Source organism: Hypanus sabinus, chromosome 4, assembly GCF_030144855.1.
Source record: "Hypanus sabinus isolate sHypSab1 chromosome 4, sHypSab1.hap1, whole genome shotgun sequence".
Classification (NCBI taxonomy): Eukaryota; Metazoa; Chordata; class Chondrichthyes; order Myliobatiformes; family Dasyatidae; genus Hypanus; species Hypanus sabinus.
This window is the reverse complement of record NC_082709.1, coordinates 107,271,215-107,291,077: the sequence shown is the minus strand read 5'-3', so window position 1 is coordinate 107,291,077 and position 19,863 is coordinate 107,271,215. Positions and strand designations below refer to the sequence as shown.

The 19,863-nt window shown below is 44.0% G+C and overlaps 1 protein-coding gene and 1 long non-coding RNA gene across 8 annotated transcripts in view; one reads left to right on the top strand and one right to left on the bottom strand.

The window, feature by feature from the left end:
* Positions 1-9,239, bottom strand: part of enox1 (ecto-NOX disulfide-thiol exchanger 1) — a 516,884-nt gene extending 507,645 nt beyond the window's left edge. For 3 of the 7 annotated variants that reach the window (XM_059967816.1, XM_059967826.1, XM_059967823.1), the window contains exons 1-2: positions 9,016-9,237; positions 8,619-8,849 (exon numbers count right to left, since the gene is read on the bottom strand). The gene's annotated coding sequence lies outside the window, so the exon portion shown is untranslated. Of the gene's footprint in view, positions 1-8,618; positions 8,880-9,015 lie in introns of all 7 variants that reach the window. The other 4 variants (XM_059967825.1, XM_059967822.1, XM_059967817.1 and 1 more) reach the window with 4 other exon arrangements.
* A 5,458-nt stretch (positions 9,240-14,697) lies between these two features.
* LOC132392322 (uncharacterized) lies at positions 14,698-18,368 on the top strand. The gene is made up of 3 exons (XR_009511488.1): positions 14,698-15,844; positions 15,941-16,092; positions 17,457-18,368. It is a non-coding gene; the product is annotated as an uncharacterized LOC132392322 (long non-coding RNA).
* Positions 18,369-19,863: the final 1,495 nt, after the last annotated feature.

Sequence of the window (19,863 nt, the reverse complement as noted above, 5' to 3'; positions counted from 1 at the left end):
AGGTGCTTTGCTCCGAGGAAAGAGACAGGAAAAGGGAAAGCAGCAGTCCCTATCGGATGTGCCGTGGTAATCAGTAAATCGACAAGAGAGCCCCAGGTAGACAGAGTACGAGAAGGGTCTGAGACTTGTCTGTCACATGGAACCATGTCTGTGAGGGAGGGAGACACACCAGTTCCCGTATGGATCTGGAGAGACACGGGGGCTGAGCTGTCGTTGATCAGCAGTAAGGTACTAGAGTTTGGTCGCAAGACGAGAATGGTAGCTGTGAAAGGAATAAGTAAAGGGACAGAAATGGTGCCCTTACGTAAGGTCATTATGGATTGTGAGCTGGTGTCTGGTCCAGTTGAAATAGGGGTGCGATCAGGATTCCCGAGAACTGACGCGGACGTCCTTCTCAGTAACGATTTAGCCGGTGGTAAGGTTTGGGCAGCAATGACGATGACCAGCCGGCCGGTGAGTGTTGCGGCCCCGCCCCTAGATTCCAAGATCTACCCCGCATGCGCGGTCACTCGCAGCACGTCGAGAAAGGCAGCTGAGAAAGGGAGCAGTTTAAATCCGGCCAGTTTCGATTTGGCCGAGACGTTTTTACCGACCCAGTACCACGAGGGTTTAGAGGGTGGTAAAACGAAGAGTAGTAAAGTGAAAGAGGGTAAGGGAGAGGAGGTAGACCTGCCCTTAGCGAGGAGAAAGGTTCTAGAGGCAGAAAATAAAGATGAGGAACCGATAGAGCGGTTAAGAGGTCCAGAGTTGGACAGGGATGATCTGTCTGGTTTGGCAGAACTGTTTGAAGAAGTTGAAAATTCTAAAGGTGTTCCCAATAATGAAATGAGTGCAGTCCTAGATGAAAAGGGTGTCCTTGTCTTGAAGAGGTCTGTTGGATTGGCAGATGAGGATGTTTTAGCCCGCGGGGTTGAGTTTACTCCAGAAGGGAGTTGCCCAGAGAGTAACTGGGAGGATCAGGGGAACTTAGAATTTGAAAAGGGTACAGGTATTGAAAGCCTGGAAGAGGCAAATGTCCCGTTTGAGTGTGTCCAAGATGTGGATGCACGTGGTACTGAACCTAGTACTGGAGCTCAGAAAAAGTCTGAGGTATTTGATTCCGTTGACAGGGAAGGCCGTCCTTGTGGGTCAGAAAGACGTGGTTCAGTGAAGAAAGGGTTAACCTTGGTAATAGTGGGAAGTGAGAGTTCCCAGGTGTTGGTGCTCGATGGTGGGTTAAAAGTTAAGGCGGAGCTCAAAAATGGGGAGATAAATATTATTATTGCAGGAAACGGGAAATCTGTAGTTCCCAAATCGAATGAAGAAATTTTAAACCCTGCGGATCGCTTACAGATTAAGCCGGGAGATGACTGGGGGGGGGCAGTGGGGGGCGTGCTATTGTTATTCCAGAGTGTGGTGTGAAAAGGCAGAATTTGAAATGCTGCTTGAGCAAAGAGGTCGAACTGAAAACACATAGCCTGAAGGGTCCTGACGACAGGGCTAGCCACCTGTGTAAAATTAAAGAGTTGGGTGGAAATTCAGAAGAAGGTCTCAGTTTGGGACACGGTGTTGATAAAATAACCCCTATGAAAGAGGTGGGCGAGAGTTTATTTCGCCAGGGTATCCAGGCTCTCCCCGTGGGAACTAACCAGAAAAGAAGCGACGGTTAATGGGGACGCCATTTTGTTTGAAAGCAACAGAAAGATTAGTATTTGCATGAACGTTTGTAGATACACGTAAGCGAAGATCACAACTCCTTAGTTTTGTTTGCTGAAGGAAAGAAATAAAAATAGGTGGTTATTAAATTGAAGTCTGATGCTACAAGACTTTAGTAAGGTACAAGATGTTAAGATATTAAAGGAAGTGACACTGTTTGGATGCTGAATTGAATGTATAACTGTATTACTCTGTAGTGAAAAGGAAAAGCTTTTGTATTGTGTTAGATTCTACAATCCTGTAAGACTCTGTACTACTTCGTTTTAACCGCTGGTGAAAATGCGTTGAAGAAAGGGGGTGTTACGTCTGCAGCCCCCTCCTTTGTGAGAATCGCAAGATCACTATTGGGTTGGGTTAGGATACCCAGGGAATGAGAGAGAGACATGCGGAATGTCTCGTTCCCCGGCGATATAAAGCTACGGGACACGACCATTGTCTCTTGGAGACGAACTTGTGTATTACAATACTGTGCTACGTGGAAGCCCTCGGGCAAAGTGGGCTGGTTGAGGGAGGGATTGCATCACCCCAACCTGATTGACATCTGAGACCCTGTGAGACAGGATAAAAGAGGGTCTGTGGGAACAGCCCCTCAGACGCACCAGAAGAAACGCTAGCGATCCTGTAATAGCGGAAACCATTGGAAGGAGGCCACGTGCGTTCTGTTCCGTTTGCCCGGAACTGGTGGCTGGTACCACAGAAAACGGCTTTTAGCCAAAACCAACTCCCCACGACTCAAAGGATTGGCATCATAAAAGACCTGGGCAAGTTTAACCCGTCTCTCTCTTAAACCCAAAACGCTGCAGCGTGAACGAACTAACAGTGACTTTCATATTTCCATCGGACAATACATTCCCCCTAGACAACGATAGAGCTATTTCTTATTGATTATTATTATACCCGCACTTTTAGATTTAGTATTGACGACGTATATTATCTGTATGTTTGCATTAATCTTACTTTTGTGCCCCTTTATCAACAAATACTGTCAAAAATAGTACCATCAGACTTCAACGAACCTCTCTATCTTTGCTGGTAAGTGGCCCAGTTACGGGGTTTCGTAACAATATTAAGTAAATTATGCCAAGTGGAAATAAGTTCAGGACCAGCCTATTGGCTCAGAGTGTCTGACACTCTGAGGGAGGAGTTGTAAAGTTTGTTGGCCACAGGCAGGAATGACTTGCTATGTTGCTCAGTGTTACATCTCGTTGGAGTGAGTCTCTGGCTGAATGTATTCCTGTGCCTAACCAGTACATTATGGAGTGGATGGGAGACATTGTCCAAGATGGTATGCAACTTGGACAGCATCCTCTTTTCAGACACCACCGTCAGAGAGTCCAGTTCCACCCCCACAACATCACTGGCCTTGCAAATGAGTCTGTTAATTCTGTTGTTGTTTGCTACCCTCAGCCTGCTGCCCCAGCACGCAACAGCAAACATGATAACACTGGCCACCACAGCCTCGTAGAACATCCTCAGCATTGTCCAGCAGATGTTAAATGACCTCAGTCTCCTCAGGAAAATTATCCTGAACACATTGGACAAACTCTATCTCATCCAGTCCTTTGATAGTACAGAAATCCCTGGCTCTATTGCACCTAAAACAACGGAAACCTGGAGACTGAGAGGCCAGTTTTGCTCCTTCTTGCAAGCAAGTTTCATTAATGGCTACATATCATAATTCCAGGTGCTGATACATGCTCTGAACTCACCTGCTGTTCTTATAATACTTCTTGCATTGAAATAGACACAGCTCAGGACATTAGATGCACCATGCTCAACCTTTTGATTCCTGACTTTGCCTGCAGTCTTAAAAACATTTGTCTCAGCAATCTCTCCACTATTTGTTCTGGCAGTCCAATTTCCATCCCCCGCAACTCAAATTTAACATCCACCACCAACCCCCCATGCACCAGGAGCAAACCATCAGACTCGGATATTATTACCCCTCTAATTCAGCTGCAAATCATCTCATTGGTGAGAGCCGTTGAAAAATGGAGGACCACTTCGTTGAGCACCTCCACTCCATCTGCCAAAAGTAGAACTTCCCAGTGGCCAAACATTTTAATTCCAATTCTCATTCCCATTCTGACAATTTGGCCCATGGCCTCCTCTTGTGCCACAATGAGGCCAACCTCAGGGTGGAGAAACAACACCTTATAGTCCATCAAGGTAGCCTCCAACCTGATGGCATGAAAATTGATCTCTCCTTCTGGTAAAGTATCTCCTTCTGGTAAAATGAAGTAAAGTATCCCTTTCCCTCTTTCTCATTCCCCACTCAGACCTCTTACCTCTTCTCACCTGCCTATCACCTCCAACCAATGTCCCCTCCACCTCCCCTTTCTCCTATAGTCCACTCTCCTGTCCTATCAGATTCCTTCCTCTCCAGACCTTTACCTTTCCCACCCACATGGCTTCACTGATCACCTTCTTGCTACACCCCCCCTCCCCTCCTCCCAACTTTTTATTCTGGCATCTTCCCCTTTCCTTTTCTGTCCTAAAGAAGAGGATCTCAGCCCAAAACATCGACTGTCTATTCGTCTCCATAGATGGTGCCTGACCTGAAGAGTTCCCCCAGCATATTGTGTGCGTTGCTTAGGATAAATTACGTTTTACGAAAGAAGGGTGGATCCAGCCAGTCTTGCTGTGCCCCTTGGGTGGAGGGACCCTGGAGGACTGGATGACTGTCACAGAGAATGAACTCAACTGTCACAGGCTGTTTTTGTAACTGTGTAACTGGAGTTCAATGCAAAATTCTGAGAAAGTCAAGAAGATCTGGCTACTTGGCCACTTCGCCAGATGTACTGTTGAAAGTATCTTGGTCTGGTACAGCAATATGCACAGGAACATCAGAGGCTGCAGGGAGTCAGAGAGTCAATAGATCACGGGTATGTCCCTCCTACCATTGATAGTATCTACATGAGATACTGCCTCAAGAAGTCAATACTTACCATCAAAAATCCATACCATCCTAGCATGCTCTCTTACCAGAGCAGGAGGTACAGAAGCCTTAAGTTTCACATCATCAGGTTCAAGAACAATGACTTCCCTTCAACCCTTCAGTTCTTAAACCCACCTGCAAGATCCTAGTCACTATCTTGTTACAGCGACACAATAGCCAATTTGCAGTTTGTTTCTTTTGTTGTACTTATGCTCTTAGTAGTTTTGTATAACTTATATTTAATTCGTTTTCTTGTGAATGCTTTGCACTTGCGATGCTGCTTTTCACTGCACCTGTGCATAAATGTATTTATACATAAGGTAATAAATGGATTTGACTTTGAAATTAATCCAAAAATATGGGTTAATATCTGAATTGTGTCACAGGCTGTTTTGAAGGCAAAGCTCTTTTGTCGCGATCTTGGTTCCATTCTTTGACAATGTTTCAGAGCTGGTTGGCAAGGCAGGTGCCATTAATGGGTCTTGTGTACATGGGCTCGCTGTGGACATTTACTGGCAAAATTGAAGCCTAAAGGTTTAAAGGGAGAAGCAGGGATGTGATTTTACCGAATGGACAAAAAACAGAGTGATGGAGAGCAGCAATTTCCGTAACTGCAAGGAGGCATCATACACATCATAAATGCTGGAGGAACTCAGCAGGCCAGGCAGCATCTATGGACAAGATTACAGTCAGCATTTTCATCAGGACTGTTGTGCTAGAGACCAGATAAGGACCAACAGTCAAAATGTTCAAAGTTCAAAGTAAATTTATTATCAAAGTACATATATGTCACCAAATACTATCCTGAGATTCATTTTATTGTAGGTATTCACAGTAGAACAAAGTAATACAATAGAATTGATGAAAAATTACACACAAAGAGTGATAAGCAATATTCAAAAGACGAACTGTAAATATAGAAAAACACAAATAATAATAACTATTAAATAGGTGAATTCATAATACTGAGGACATGAGTCATAGGGTCCATGGAAGTGAGTCCATAGGTTGTGTTCAGTCAGGTTGTTTATGCTGGTTCAGGATTCTGATTGGTTGAAGGGTAATAACTGTTCCTGAACTTGGCGGTGTGGGATCTAAAGTTCCTGTTCCTCCTGGGGGTTGGTGGGCTACTGCTTTTTTACAGCAGCACTCCTTGTAGGTGTGCTGAACGGTGGGGGGAGCGTTTCCTGTGATGGACTGGGTAGTATCTATAACTTTTTGTAGGCTTTTCAATTCTTGGACACCGGTGTTTCTCTACTAGGCCATGATGCAACCAGGAAGGATACTGTGCTCCTATAGAAGTGGATAAAACTTTCCAAGGAAGTAGAGGTGCTGCTGTGCCTTCTTTGAAATGGCACTTACGTGCTGGTCCCAGGACAGATCCTCCGAAATGATTACGTCCAGGAATTTAAAGTTACTGACGCTTTCCACCTCTAATTCCTTAATGAGCACTGGCTCATGCACCCCTGTTTTCTTCCTTCTGTAATCACTTTGGTTTTGCTGACATTGATTGAGAGGTTACACGAGTAAATCTGCAGATGCTGCAAATAAATAAAAACACAAAATGCTGTCAGAACTCAGCAGGCCAGACAGCATCTATGGGAGGAGGTAGTGACGACGTTTCGGGCTGAAACCCTTCCTCAGGAGTGAAGTAACATGGGATGGTCGAGGGGGTATAAGAAGTGGGGGGAGGGATACCCCTGCCCCCCCACCCCATCCCTACCTATTATTTTAGTCTGGTTCTTTTCAATCCAACTGCAATACACATTTCAATGGAGTCTAGGATGGAAGGTTCTTCTGGTGGTCAGTGAGTAGGAGTTGGCACCATGAGCCCATTAGCTTCTGGAACATCTGAGCTCCAACATCGTGCATATTTGTCTGCTTTAATTATAATGGGTCGTTTTATCTTTTTCTTTAATAAATGTTCAGTTAAGTTGACTTTCATAAACACACCTTTATAATTATATGTGGTGTGTGATCTGTTATTTCCTGCTGAAGGGTCATTACAAGTGGGCAGTAGTTACACGGTATTGCTCAGGCCGGGGTGGGGGTGGTCGAAATATCCACCCTCCCAGTTTGGTGGGCCCCAAGTCATGCTGACCCTAGACGTATGTCGTTTGAGAAAGGTGGCTTGCTGAGTCCAGTGGCTTGTCGGTGAGGGGCTAACAGGCCATGTTTCTAGAGAGTTCAGCATAGTAGTAGAATCACAAACACAAGAATATCTGCAGATGCTGGAAATCCAAAGCAACACACTGCACTGCAAAGTCTCTTTGAGAGACGCCTACCCTGAAGAAGCTGAAATCTTCCCTTTGACGGAAGTTCAGCAACACTCCGTCTCACTGCTCCCCCTCCGTGATCTCTGTGGCCCTCCAACCACCACCTAGTTCTACTTTCTCCCCTCCCCCCACCTTCCAGTCCTGTTGAAGGGTCTGGGCCCGAAACGTCGACTGTTTACTCTTTTCCAGAAGCATCGCCGGGCCTGCTGAGTTACTCCAGCATTTTGTGTGTGTTGTCAAGACTTTGTACTGTATATTCCCAAAACACTGAAGGATGACTCTGATCCTGAGCCCTCACCTTGTGTCTATTTCCTGGTGGTGAAGGAGATCTCCAGTGTAGGGCTCTCTTCCCCTCCTGTGAAGCTGCTTGATCACAGATATAAATAGGATCAGAGATTTATAGTGCAATACAGCTCCAATACAAGTCATCTGGTCCAACGAGTCCATACCAACCATGGTTCCTACCCAATTTCTAGTCCAAATTTCCTGCATTCAGCTCATATCCTTGTACGCCCTTCCCATCCGTGTGCCCATTGAAGGGCTTTGATATCATTGAGCCTGGCTCAAACACTTCCTCTGGCAGCTCGCTCCACGTACTCAACACTCTGCATGAAAAGTTGCCTCTCAGTTCTCTTTAAACTTTCTCTCCTATCAACCTAAAGCTATGCTCCCTAGTTTTGGACGCCCCTAGCCTGGTGAAAAGACTGCAACTACCCACTTTGTTTTTGCCTCTACTCAGAATTGCAAAGGTTTTTTTTCTCTCTGCTATCCTCTAGGCAAGTTTGCAACCCAGGAACCAACTGTTCAGAGTCTTTAACTTTCAATATTCTTAAACAAATCAAGAGGAGGCTCTGACCTTATCTAAAGTAACTGCATTAGTCATTCTTAACAGCAATTAAACAAATTAAACAACAATCTTCACTTCATATAATTTAATTCTGGTTCTAAATAAAGCAAATCATGATCCTTTTTTAAAAAAAGAAATGTCACTCACATAAACTCTACCTAAATCAGCTCTGCAATGACTCTTGTGGACTGATGGATAGAAAAGATGCAGTTTTTTTTAAGAAAGGAAGGAGAGAGAAAATCAGGAACTGCCGATCGGTTACAGCGGCAGGAATGATATTGGAATCCATAATGATACCAAGGAAACAAAGCAATTGAGCAGTCAGAGGAAAACAGTGTTAGACGAATCTGTTATACTCCTGGGGCTGGACAGGAGATACTCTGGGTTACCACGGGAAGCGAGGAAAGAGATTGCTGCATCTTTGGCACTGATCCTTGCATCCTCACTGATCACAGTAGAAAGGAGGTGACAAATGTTATTCCTTTGTTTATGAGGAAATTTTGGGAATTATCTTAGATAGGCACATCTCTTCTATAAATAAGATTTCTTATTTATATGAGAAATAAGGGTTAGCTTGCAATTGGAGTAGGTTAAATCATGGATAATATGATGGTTGAAAGAGGCCTAAATTTGTACACAAGACACCAAAAACTAAAATGCAGATGTAGCAAACATTTGGAAAGGTAAGTTGTTGGTCTTTATAACAAATGGAGCAGGGTAAAAGGGAAGCCATGCCTTACTACAGGAATTGTGCACAATCTTGTTTTACTTAGTTTAAGGATAAAAAGGCAATGCAGCACAGATTCTCCAAGAGGCAGATCTGCCACAAGGAAAGGTGACCTCACTGAGACATACAAGATACCTTGAAAAGAGAGACACGAGGATGCTGTTTCCTTCGACGGAGGAATCAATAACAGGGCTCTCAGTACCAGAGTAATGGAAGACCATTTAGCACAGAGATAAGGAGAAGTCTCTTCACTCGGAGTGTGATGGATCTCTGAAGTCCCTTCCTTGGTAGGTTGAGGAGGCCCGGGCACTCACTGCCTTCATAGCCGAGGTTGACAGTATTCTTGATGTTGGAGGGATCAGGAATCTGGGAAAGGCAGGTTGATCAACAGTTATCCTGTTGAATGGCAGAACAGGCTCAATGTGTTGAAAAACCTACTCTGGTTCTTATTTCTTACATTCATGAATAAAACAATAGATACCAGATAGCTCCTATTGGTGCTTGGAAAACTCACAGTAAAAAACAGCCTTACCTTCCCGGATTAAGCTCTTCGCTCTGCATTAGATTAGAAGTGTGTGAGTTCAGGCCCAATTGGAAACTTGAAGCCATAAGCAAGTTCAGTACTGTCAAACAGTTCAACTGTTTGATGCAAATTTAAACCTCCCTATCTGCTCCTCTTGAATGAACCTTAACCGGAATGATGCTTGGTTGCAAAATGCTTTCGGATACTGCGAAGGGTTTTTATTAAGCAAGGAATAAAGCATCATCTTTATACAGCAGTAAATTCATACACTGCCCACAGCAACTGTGAAAAATACAGTTGTGTGTGTGCACCAATTAACCCTGACTCTGTTTGTCTGGTATAACTTGCCATTGGCAAGAACACATTAACTGTTCACAGTCGTATGCTCGCGGTCTAAACATAACACACACATTTTTTACAAGTTCCACTTTAGGTGAGAGACCATTGGTGTAAAGAGCTTAGGAACAACATCTGCAGGCGAGGTTGAAATGTGAAAACACTGGGTAAATGGTTTCCTAGTCTCCTTCAGTGAATGTTGTAAGTCCTTGCTCATGCATTCTGTAAATTAGGTCCTTTCAAAATGCATAGATTTCACCTGTTTGTTCAAGGTTAATCAAAGTTTATGGGAAACAAGAGTTCCATACCCTGAGGGGAGAGAAAACAACTGATTTAATAGTAAATTTCCTTTAGGTACTATTTTCTTTATCGTGAAATGTCGGTGATTGATGACCTTTAAGTCTTGTTCTTTCTGATTTTCTTCCTCCTACTCTTAATGCTGGTGTTAGCTGTACCAGGTACTCCCTGAGGCTGTCAGCCAGCGAGAGCCCGTCTTGACTTGGTGACCGTACACACTGGCGTCACTGCACAGTGAGTGGGAGACAGTACCCTTAGTGGCTGACTCCAGCCTGAATCGGTCAGTTACTTCATTGCTGTCGCATGCACTGAACGACAGTGAAGAGCTTGTTTTGCATGCAGATCACTTCACCACATCAGTGCTTTGAGGTAGGACAAGGGAAAACAATCACAGAATAAGATGTTACCGTTACAGAGAAAGTGAAGTGCACACCAGCAATAAGGTGCAAGGGTGTAACGAGCTAGATGGTGAGATCAATGAGGGAGTTATTTGATAGTCTTAAACCAGTTAGCTCGAAGCTGTCCCTGAAACTGGTGGTATGCCGTTTCAGACCTTTGTACCTTCCACCCAGTAGGAGTTGGAGAGGGATATGAGAGAACATCTGAGTGGATGCTTCTTTGATGATTTTGGCTGCTTTACCAAGGCAGTGAGAAGTGTAGACAGAACCCATGGCAAGAAGGCTGGGGTCCACGATGTGGCCACACCCCTCAGCAGTTCCGTGTAGCCTCAGGATGAACAGTTGCCAATGGTGCGTCGATGAAGGGTCAAAGGGGACATGCCAGACTTCTTTCAGCTCCTGAGAAAGAAAGGCTTTCCTGGCCAGTAAAAACAAACTTCTGCTTTGCGTCACCTCATTGCGAGTGTGAACAGAGGTTTCTCTGCTCCATTTCAGATCGTTCATTGGCTTATAAGTTTGATCTCCTTGAATTCTTTCGAGATCTACCTTTTGCACACATCAGCAGTTCGTAGTAGTTTAGCCCACTCAGAAGAATGGCTGAAAGGTGTTGGATTTTGGTGGATCGTGTCTACATTGGGGAATTATCAGTGGGGAGAGTCTGCAGCTTTAAATTACTGGGCATAAGCATAATGGATGATTTATCCTGGGCCCCACACATAGGGACAAGAGAAGTAACGTCAGCATTTTACTTCCTTAGAAGGTGAAGGAGGCTTGGACTGTCATTGAACACAGTAATAAACTTCTATGGATGTACTGCTGCATGTGTCCTGACTGGCTGCGTCATTGGTCTGGCGCAGGAATGTAAGAAGCTGCAGAGAATAGCAGACTGTGTCCCGTACATCACACCCACCACTGATTGTATCCACAGGAGGCACTGCAACATCAAAGATTCCCACCATTCAGGCAATGCATTGTTTGCAGCTACAATCGGGCAGAAAGTACAGAAATCTGATGCCACACAACACAAGGTTTCAGAATAGCTAACTTCCCTTCAACCATTTGTCTTCTAACCAACTGGCATAACCCTAACCATAACCAGTACAGTAACTCTGCACTACAATGGAGTTTTTTTTGTTCTAATCGTGCTCTTGTGAAAAGGTATATAATTTATGTTTTTCATGTGAATGTTGTGCATCTGATGGTTTGGGTCTGCAATACTGCTGCAACTAGGTTTTTCATTGCACCTGTGCAGATGACAATAAACTTGACTTAGGCTTTGATCTTTACGTATAAAACCATAGGCCATAGGAGCAGAATTAGGCCATCTGGCCCATCGAACATTCACCGTCATTTCATCATGGCTGATCCATTTCCCTCCAAGCCTCAGTCTCCTGTCTTCTGCCTGTATCCCTTCATGCCCTGACTAATCAGGAAACTATCACCCTTTGCCTTCAAAATACCAAATGACTTGGCCTCCAAAGGAACCTATAGTAATGAATTCCACAGACCCACCACTTGCTGACTAAAGAAATTCCTCCTCATCTCCATTCTAAATGGATGTCCCTCTATTCTGAGGCTGTGCCCTCTGGCCTTAGACTCTCCCACCATATGAAACATCCTCTCCACAACCACACGATTGAGGCCTTTCAACATTTGATAGGTTTCAATGAGGTCCCTCCTCATTCTTCAGAATTCCAGTGAGTACAGGCCCAGAGCCATCAAACACTCCTCAAATGATGAGCCTTTCAATCCCAGAACCAATTTTTGTGAACCTCCTTTGAACCCTCTCCAATGTCAGCACATCCTTTCTTAGAAAATGGGCCCAAAACTGCCTGTGAGTCCTCCCCAGTGCTTTATAAAGCCTTGTTACATTCTTGCATTTCTATTCTAGTCCTCTCGATACGAAAGCCAACAACTCCACCGATGGTATGTCCTGACATCGCCCTCAGTTTGATCCAGGGTGGATCCCCTAGCTCAACAGTAGTGATGGAGTCAGCCAATAGGGATACAGAATTTGATGGTATACATTGCTGCCACATCATCTCTGGTGTGCCCAGGGGTAATGGCACAAGCTGCCACAGAGTTCCCTCAATGTGAAGCTCAAAAGTCTGCCTTCACTGAACTACCTCCAGCTATCACTTCTACCCATGCTGGCGTATATACAGGTTGACTGGAGAGGACGAGGTCAAGTCAGTTTTCCACTGGTTGGTTCATTACCAGCGCTGGTGTCACAGCCCTGGCCTGACGGCTCTGTCCGTCAGAGATTGGCATGCTTGGTCAGTGGTAGTTCTGTAAGCCACTGATACCCCCACCCAGAGTACCTTCTTCTCCCAGCCCAATTTCACAACCGAAGATAAGGGCATAAGAAGTAAAATCATGGTCGGCTATTCCATCCCCTATGTCTGTTTCACTGTCCTGATTTGGTTCTTCGTCTTCACCAACCCTCTTCAATGTACTGAGCCAGCACACTTGGTTTCAGAAGAGAATGCCTTCTGGGAGAGGACGTTTCTGGCGGCTTGAGCCTCAAGAGGAGACTCCTCTAAGATGGTGACTCCTCATTAGGCACACATTACCCCTCCATTATCTACTCCATCAAGACTCACACGAAGCTTGTTCACTTCGAACTCTAGAGATGCAGGCCCATTCCGACCACCCCCATAAATCAGTCCAAAGCACCATTGCATTCCCACTATGTCTCTGTTAGGAAGGGAGGAGTGGCAGTAAGATTATTCACAGAACAGAGTGGAAGAAGGTTTTTCTGCCCACCGAGGTACTTACTTTACACTTGAGCACTGTATTGAGTCTGCTTCTGCCAACGTCCCTGCAGTTTATTCTGAACCTGAACCACACATAGCATAAAAAGAACTTTCCCCCATGCCACTCCTTAAGTTTATTTTGCTAATCACCTTCACTGTGTCCCAGCATTCTTGACCCTTCTCCAATGGGATCGGTTTCATCCATTCTGCCTGTACTCTTCGCAGATCAGATTCCCCTCACAATCTCCCCTGTTCCGAGGAGAGCAGCCGCAGGTTATCCATTCTGTCTGCAGAACCAAGCCCCTTTTCCTAGGAACCCCTCTGCACCCGCTCCGGAAGCTGATACTGATGCTGGTTTCCCTGTACAGTAATGGCCAGCGTACAGATTCAGATTTGTTTAATTTCATACACCAGGGTGCAAAGAGATCCCTTGCTGGTATGGACCTCTCAGAGTAAACAGTGAGGCGAGGCGAGGGCTCACTTCACTGGGCTCAGAGTTGATGTCCTAGCTGTCCAGATACACAAGCCTGGGCAGTATGATATGGAGAGCAAGCTGTTGCCCATGTGCAGGCTCCCCTCTCCCAGCAGCTGATGAGCCCAAAGGAACGGCAGAGACTGAGTCAGTTTGGCCGGAGTCACCATTCAGCATTCAACTCAATGTAGCACTGCCTCAGGGACTCCAACTCAGGGTTTTTCCCTCGGGATTTACTCCTGGAGCCTTCCCCGTGAGTGGGTAGAGCCGCAAGGCCACGGAGCTTTGAGTTCAGAGTGCTCCTTCTCCTAGAGCAGGGGTCGGCAACCCGCGGCTCCGGAGCCGCATGCGATTCTTTCATCTCTGTGCTGCGGCTCCCCGTGGTTTGTTAGTTTTTGAAATGTAATTCAAAATTTGAAGATTATAGTGATCTTGTATAATCTAAAACTGTTGTGGAGACCCCATTTCCTGGCACATCCGAACCGGCTCACAATTAGCCAGCGTTCAGGCTAAGGGAGATAGCCTACGGGGGTTTGTGAGTACGTGTCTTTTGGAGCATCCGCGCCCATGGGGACGGGTTGAGGGAGGCTTTAAAGCAAGGCTGTTTAGTTCGAATAAAGTTACCTTGACTGCAGTGTCTTTATTTTAGCGCTGTGTGTAGCGCTACACCGCTACAACGTGTTTTTTATCGCTATTAATATACATCACCACTGCCAATGCCTGACACCCGCCAGTGCGCGCTTTCTTTTAATTCTTCGATCCAAGGTAGGCTAACTATGGAGTAACCTTCAACCCAACGTCTTTTTTTCGGAGTTCAAAATGTTTTTGTTGCATGCAGAAATGTAATTTCGGTTTCTCTGCAGGAGTTCATCAATTTCATAAATGCAACACATTATAGTTTATTTATACATAGCATAAAGGCAAAAAAACCGTTGTATGCAGTGTTATTTCATTTTAAATGTCAAACGGGTTTTGTGGCTCCCAGTGTTTTCTTTTCTGTGGGAAATGGGTCCATATTGGCTCTTTCAGTGGTAAACGTTGCCGACCCCTGTCCTAGAAGAACTGCCAAGCACTGCTGATGATCCCCATCTGCCCGAAGTGACTGGCTTTAAGGAGCCAGTAACCCACCTTTGCCCCTTCTCCTGTCAGTAGAAATGGTTCCATCGGGCTTCTGGTGAAGCCAGAAGCTGGACTTGGTTGTCAGAGGCTACTTGAGACACACACTTTTGCCAGCATTTAATAGATAGTGGGAGCTTGTCCCCATTACCACCCCTGGCTATAACAACCTTAAGGGACCAGAGTAAACAGTACACTTGGTAATAATAAATACAACACTGAATACTAAACAGCTGAATGGTGCAAGATATTTTAGTGCAAACTGAAATAGTGCAAAATTGTTAAAGTGGCAAAAATGCAATAATTGAGAGGGGAAGAAAAGGTGGTAGAAGCCTGGGCAGTTGATGTGAAAAAGGTGATTGGTTCAGAAGTCTGAAAGCAGTGGGGAAGAAGCTGTTCTTGAGTCTGATCATCTGTCATTTCAATCAAGCTCCTCTTTCTTATCCCAGAAGGTAGAAGAGAGGAAAGGGAATGGCCAGGGTGGCAGACGTCATTGAAGATACTGTCGGCCTTTCTGAAGCAATGCACCATGAAGATTCACAGGAGGATTCAAAATAAATTTGTTATCAAAGTACATATATGTCAACATATACCACCTAAGATTCATTTTCTTGCAGGCATTCCCAGTAGAACAAAGAAGTACAATAGAATCAATAGGAAACTACACGTAAAGACTGACAAACATGCAATGTGCAAAAGAAAAACTCAAGTAATAAAGCTGGATTGGATGGTAGGACGTGACAAGCCTGTGATGGGCTGGGCAGTGTCTGCCACTCTCTGCAGGTTCTGGCGGTCCTGAACGTCCTTCCTGGTTGATTGCTCAGCCACCACAGATGGGCGCCTTTCAACATGTACAGGATTGTTCTGACGCAGCCTCCTTTCTCGTCTCCTGAGACCTGTTAGCAAGTGCATCTCTCCCTCTCTCTTTCACAAACATTTCTGTTTGCTCTATTAAAATGATTATCAGCAGCACTCCCTTGGAGCTTAGATGTTCTGATTACAAACACACAATGAAGGAAGCAATAATCTAATTCGGTTGATTGATGTCAGGTAGGTTTGCATCATTTGATTAGCCCAATAGGAAATCTTCTGTAATGATTCAATGCCGACGTCTGCTAGACAACTTGGTGGGGAGCAATCCTACTCAGAATATCATCAAGCCTGTTCCAGTAAATGAATCGAAAAGGCAACGCCAGTGTTTTACAATATCCTTGCCTGCAACAATTGACAGGCAAATCACTGTCATCTGTGCTGACCAACTGCTCATCTGCAGCTCTTGACCCGCTTGTGAAGGATAATGTTAAGCAGTTTTGCAGGCAAGAGATTGAAGTGCCCTTGCATTGATTTACAGGAGTGTGCAATTGCATTACAGCAATCAACTCTCAGGAATTCAACAAAGGCAAGGCGATTGGCTCAAGTCAGCGGGAACAAGGGACTTTGATCAGTTCGTGGATTTCCTGACAGTAAAATTAACAATTCACTGTGATTTCAGGATTCTTTAAAAATACCCTTCAAGTAAGAGTTATATTAGCTATTCTAACTACGATTTTTTTTACCAGAGAAACTACGGCAAAGGAACTACAGATACCAAAAAGAAACTCCAGCGTGGAATCATGAATTTAAATCAATCCAAATGTCCTGATGAAATTGTGACAATTCCTTTCCTCCCTGATGGTGCTTAACCCACTGAGTTCCTGCAGCATTGTTCCCTGTAAGTGACTGCACTATTCAACAGGGCGGAAAACACAACACATTGCGTGCTTACCTTTATTCGTTGAGGCATCGAGTTCAAGAGTTGGGAAGTAATGCTGCAGCATTATAAAACTTTGGTTAGGTTGCATCTGGAGCATCTGGCTGCTAGGATTAAAGGGGGTTGCTGGCCAACTCTGAGCTGGATCTCTAAATAAATCAATACAAGAAAGATCTGGAGGCTTTTGGAGAGGGTGGAGCAGAGGTTTACCAGGACGCTGCCTGGATTAGACAGCACGTGCTACACGGATAGTTTGAAGTTGAACAAAGTTTGGTTGCTCTGTTAGCCGGAGATTTTGGATAGACTGTTATCACTTTCCTTGGCGTGGAGGTCGCAGAGGAGGCAATTGATGGGGGTGTACAACATAATGATGAACATAGATAAGGTAGATAGTGAGAAACTTTTCCTGATGCCAGAGGCACCCAAGACCAGAGGGTGTGTTCAAGATGAGAAGTCAGAGGAAATTTGAAGATTTAGTGGGTAGGTGGAATTGGAATGTTTACCTGAGAGATGGTGGAAGCAGGAACTCTCTCTTTTTATCTCCAAATAAAAGGCACCTGGTCTAGAATCATCGGAGCATAGAGGCTGTGGACCATGAGCTTGTAAGTGGTATATGGGTATTTGATAGACAGCATGGTCGCAGTGGGCTGAATGGACATTTTTTTGGTGCTGTTTAACTCTGTGATTCTATAGTATTGAATCAGAACTGGTAAGATAATAAAATAAGTTTGGTTTATGCTATAAAGGACAGAGGATGGGGAAGATTGACTGAACAAAGGGAATATCACTGAAGATGAGGCTGGGGTTGTCCTGGGTACCTGGATATTAAAGAGGTGGATCATAGGAGACAATTGGAAAAAGAGATGCTGAAACAGCGCAGGGGTAGAGGGAAAAGGGAGAGGAGCAAGGGAGGTGGGAGGATGACAAAGAGGGAGGAAGTGAATGACAGATGGAGGCAGAAGAGAGAGAGAGAGAGAGAGAGAGAGAGAGAGAAAAGGCAGGGATACTATCCAGAAGAACAGGCAGTGTCTGAGTGTCTGTGAAGAAAGAAGAGAGAGAGAATTGGGTTAATATTATGGATGAATGCCTGCAACATTTACTGTTTTTTTAAGCCGTGTGGTCACTGAAGGTGATTCAACCCATTGCATCTGACCAGGTCTTTCTCCCTTTTAGTTTTCTGCCTTTCCCCATTTTGATATTACTTCCCTTCAAATGTTTATCTAATTTCTTCTCAACCGTGGCTCCAAATCCATTCCATGTGCTAGTAATTGGCTGTGAGATCAAAAAGGGATCTCTTACTTCCCTTCTTCTCATCTTTTTTACAGAAAATGCCCATCCTCTAGATCCACAATAATTCACAGAATGCAAGAGCAATCCAGCAAAGAAGAGAAAGGAAAGAGGCATTTAAATTTCCAATGCCTGGAGGTTCTACACTTGCTTCATACTAATGGATGAATATGAGAATGCGCACTCTTAATAACACAATGATTAGTAACAGTTCCTGACAACTGATTCCGTGCAAATTACACTGGTTTTAGGCCAAAAGCATTGATGGGTTGTACTATGAAGAATTATCTGAAAAATAATGGACCGAATTAAAAACATCTATTAGTTTGTCAATTGGAATCATTTTAAACGGGCGTCATGAAAGAAATCAAAATATTTTGAAGGAGGGCGAATCTTAAAATTAGTCAGCTCCATCGTGGGTACTAGCCTCCGTAGTATCCAAGACATCTTCGAGGAGTGGTACCACAGGAAGGGGGTGTCCATCGTTAAGGACCCCCACCACCCAGGACATGCACTCTTCTCACTGTTACCATCAGGCAGGAGAGACAGAAGCCTGAAGATACACACTTAAGGATTTAGGAACAGCTTCTCCCCCACAGTTGTCAGGTTTCTAAAGGGATATTGAACCCATGAACTCAGCACTTTCTTTTTTATTTATTTCTGTTTTAGCACTACTAATTTAACACAACTATTTAATATACATGTATAAACTTATTGTAATTCCTATTTCCTTCTATATTTATCATGTATTGTGTTGTACTACCGCTGCAAAGTTAACAAAATCCATGACACATGCTAGTGGATAGTAAACCTGATTCTTGTATCCCCACTTCAGTGATATCTATTTCTCATTCTGTTCAGCTTAGTTGCTGATGAAACCCTAGAGCATTTGTTAACTTCCCATTTGATTTTTGTTTTCACTGCACTCATCACAAATCTCTCATCATCCACCTTCTATAAGTTAAAGCTCATCTGAAACTCTGGTTCTCAAAGGAAATGGCGTATAATGTACTAAAACAAAGGAGTAAATTGGCAAATATCACAAAGACGTGAAAATCTGCAGTTGCTGGAAATCCAAAGAAAAACACACAAAATACTGGAAGAACTCAACAGATCGTGCGTGGAATGGGCTGCCGGCAACAGTGGTGGAGGTGGATATGATAGGGTATTTTAAGAGACTCCTGGACAGGTACATGGAGCTTAGAAAAATAGAGGGCTATTTTGAGTAATTTCTAAGGTAAGGACATGTTCGGCACAGCTTTGTGGGCTGAAGGACCTGTATTGTGTTGTACATTTTCTAGGTTTCTTCTTTCTGTCAGGCAGCATCTGGTAGAAGAGTCTCAGCCCAAAACACTGACTGGTTGCTCTTTCCACAGACATTGCCTTACCTGCTGAGTTCCTCCAGTGTTTTGTGTGTGTTGTTAAGCTGGTAAATCAGTTCCTTATTGTCACACGTATGGAAGTATGGCACACTTCATTGGCATACTATCTGTATAAATCCTTTCATTACAAAGTGCATTAAGGTCGTACAAGGGAAAACAGTAACTGAATACAAAATTAAGTTATGCATGGAGAACTGGGAAAATTCACCAAGCCCAAGGATAAAGTCTGTAGAAAATAACAGAGGAGAGAAAAGCAGACTGAAAAGTTCAGTAGTTGCATAAAAAGGAAAAGACAGCTAACATTAATGTGGGTCCCTGACAGACTGAGACAGGAGAAATTAGACCAGACAATAGGGAAATATATTGGATCAGTCTGCACAGAAGAAAACATGGAGAATCGTTTGGAAGTAATATAGTGGAGCATGTCTCGAGGAAAAAAAAGGAGAAAATCAAATAAATTATCATTAATTATATTAATGGAACTGAAAGTTGATAAACCCCTAGGAGACGGTGACCTGTGTTTAATGATTTTGAAAGAAATGGTTGTGGAGATAGTGAATGAATTTTCAGCCATCCATTTTCAAAAGATTCATAGCTAACGTAACCTCACGGTTTATAAAGGAGAAGGAGTGAGAGGAATGAGCCCAACCTGAATAATAAGGAAAATATTGCAATCTGTTCGGAAGGAACTGGGAACTGAGTGGGCCAAGTCAACGTGTATATATGAAGTTAGAGCTGGATAAAGCCAAATTGATTAGAGGGAAGTTTTGTATGTATTGTGACAAAAGAGATTATTCACCACAACTAGAAGGCAGGGTTTGCGGGTAGTATACTGGCCTGACCAATAGACAAATCACAATCAGAGCTGGAAAAATATTTGGTTTATAGTCTATGACCAGTTGAGTGGCACTGAAATTAGTGCTGGGTCACAGATGTCACTAGTCTCGATTAATTACTTCAAAGGCAGGGTGCTGTATGATATTAAGCTTCCTGACAATAGAAAGAAAGAGGTTAGTGGTTGTGTGGGAGGATGCAGAGAGATCTCAAGGCGATGTCAAAGCTT